Genomic DNA, 3,218 nt, shown 5'->3' on the forward strand with positions numbered 1-3,218 from the left:
ACCTGTCCCAGGGACGCTGAAGTTTCTCCTTGACCTTATTCAGAAACATTAAATCAACTTGATACATTCTGACTGTTCTACAATGTTGGTCTGGCCAGACACATGGATGCAATCATATGCGTTCATTTATTTCAGCTGTGAAAAGTACTCCACTTGAAGTCGTTCAGACATTCCTTATGTCAACTCTCAATGTGGTCTTCTGCACAATCCATTTCTACACTACCACAATGAGGTTGCACTTGCAGAAGCCCCTGGCAGGAACTTCAATAGATTTTAAAAGGTGCACTTAAGCTCTCACTTTGTACAAAATTATCCTAGACGTGCTCAATGGGATTGAGTTCCGGTCTCTTTTCTGGCAATGGCAGAACACTGACATTCCTCTCTTGCAGGAAATCACTCACAGAACAAAAAGTATGGCTGGTGGCATTGTCATGCTGGAGGGTTGTCTGCAGAAAGGGTACCACATGACGGACGAGGATGTCTTCCCTGTAACGCACAGCGTTGAGATTGCATGCATGACAACAAGCTCCGTCCGATGATGCTATGACACACCGCCCCAAACCATGACGGACCCTCTACCTCAATCAATCCTGCTCCAGAGTACAGGCCTCGGTGTAACGCTCAAACGCGAATCCGACTATCACCCCCGGTGAGACAAAACCATGACTTGTCAGTGAAGAGCACTTTTTGCCAGTCTTGTCTAGACCAGCAACGGTGGGTTTGTGCCCATAGGCGACGTTGTTGCCTGTGATGTCTGGTGAGGACCTGCCTTACAACAGGCCTACAAGCCCTCAGTCCAGCCTCTCTCAGCCTATTGCAGACAGTCTGAGCACTGATGGAGGGATTGTGCGTTCCTGGTGCAACTCGGGCAGTTGCCTTCCTGTACCTGTCCTGCAGGTGTGATGTTCGCATGTACTGATCCTGTGCAGGTGTTGCCACTCCGAGGACAATCAGCTGTCCGTCTTGTCTCAATGTAGCGCTGTCATAGGCGTCTCACAGTACGGACATTTATTGCCCTGGCCACATCAGCAGTCCTCATGCCTCCTTGCAGCATACCTAAGGCACGTTCACGCAGATGAGCAGGGACCCTGGGCATCTTTATTTTGGTGTTTTTTCAGAGTCAGTAGAAAGGCCTCTTTTGTGTCCTAAGTTTTCATAACTGGGTGGTTCATCTCTTGTGGTTCATTGAACAAGCATGGGAAACAATGTTTAAGCCCTTTACAATGAAGAACTGCTCCGCCCATACCGTAAGGCTCTCCAGAGGGTAGTGAGGACTGCACAACGGATCACCGGGGTAAACTACCTGCCCTCCAAGACACCTACACCACCCGATGTCACAGGAAGGCTAAAAATATCATCAAGGACAACAAACACCCGAGCCACTGCCTGTTCACCCCGCTATCATCCAGAAGGCGAGGTCAGTACAGGTGCATCAAAGCGGGGACCGAGAGACAGAAGCTGGTTTTCAATCTCAAGGCCATCAAACTGTTCAACAGCCATCACTAACATTGAGTGGCTGCTGCCAACATACTGATTCAAATCTTTAGCCACTTTAGCAATGGAAAAATTGATGTAATAAATGTATCACTAGCTACTTTAAACAATGCCACATTATATAATGTTTACATACCCTACATTACTCATCTCATATGTATATACTGTACTCTATACCATCTACTGCATCTTGCCTATGCCGTTCGGCAATCTCTCATTCATATATTTTTATTTACATATTCATTACTGATTCATTCCTTTACACTTGTGTGTATAAGGTAGTTGTTGTGAAATTTTTAGGTTAGATTAGTTGTTAGATATTACTGCATGGTCGGAACTAGAAGCACAAGCATTTCGCTACACTCGCATTAACATCTGCTAACCATGTGTATGTGAACAATTCAAATTTGATTTGATGTGGGTGGGCCTGGCACACTTGAGAGCCAAGCCCTGCCAATCAGAATGAGTTTTCCCCACAAAAGGGCTTTATTACAGACAGAAATGCCCCTTAGTGTCATCAGCTGTCCGGATGGCTGGTCTCAGACGATCCCACAGGTAAAGAAGCCGGTTGTGGATGTCCTTGGTTGGCGTGGTTACACGTGGTCTGTGGTTGGGAGGCCGGTTGGACGTGCTGCCAAGTTGGAGGTGGCTTATCGTAAAAAACTGAACATTAAATCCTCTGGCAACAGATCTTTTATTTCAGCTCATGAAACATGGGATCAACACTTTACAAGTTGTGTTTATTTTTGTTCACTACAGTTTACTCATGTTTCCCTATGAAAGTGTAGGAGTAGTACCTCAACCTGTCCAGTAAATGGCAAGGTGTAGGCCTGTTCAAAGCACTCAAACTGGATTCTGTGACATGTGGATCAGATTAATGTCATCAGATTATTTTCAGAACAAAATGTTTATAAACTCAGATCGATCTGATCATGGATAAATGATCACAGAATCCAAATCATTCAGACCCCCCCACCCCCACCAAAAAAAGGTTTCAAAGCAGCGCCAGAGGACGTCTCCCTCTGTGACAAATTTAGTGCTTTAATCAAACATTTTACTAGAGTCCACACTTGCAGCTTTAGATTTAAATCCTCCATGAACAAATTGTCAGAAACTAAAAGTCCCGTTTTCAGGACCCTGTCAATCAAAGATAAATTGTAAAAATCCAAATAACTTCACAGATCTTCATTGTAAGGGCTTTAACATTGTTTCCCTGCTTGTTCAATGAACCATTAACATTTAATGAACATGCACCTGTCGAACGGTCGTTAAGACACTAACAGCTTACAGACGGTAGGCAATTAAGGTCACAGTTATGAAAACTTAAAACACAAAAGAGGCCTTTCTACTGACACCAAAATACAGAATCCCAGGGTCCCTGCTCATCTGAGTGAACGTGCCTTAGGTATGCTGCAAGGAGGCATGAGGACTGCAGATTACCAGGGCAAAATATTGCAATGTCTGTACTGTGAGACGCCTACGACAGCGCTATATTGATGCAAGACGGACAGCTGATCGTCCTCGGAGTGGCAGACCACGTGTGACAACACCTGCACAGGATCGGTACATGCGGACATCACACCTGCAGGACAGGTACAGGAAGGCAACAACTGCCCGAGCTGCACCAGGAACGCACAATCCCTCCATCAGTGCTCAGGCTGTCCGCAATAGGCTGAGAGAGGCTGGACTGAGGGCTTGTAGGCCTGTTGTAGTAAGGCAGGTCC

The sequence above is a fragment of the Oncorhynchus kisutch genome, linkage group LG21 (genome assembly GCF_002021735.2).
Source record: "Oncorhynchus kisutch isolate 150728-3 linkage group LG21, Okis_V2, whole genome shotgun sequence".
Lineage (NCBI taxonomy): Eukaryota > Metazoa > Chordata > Actinopteri > Salmoniformes > Salmonidae > Oncorhynchus > Oncorhynchus kisutch.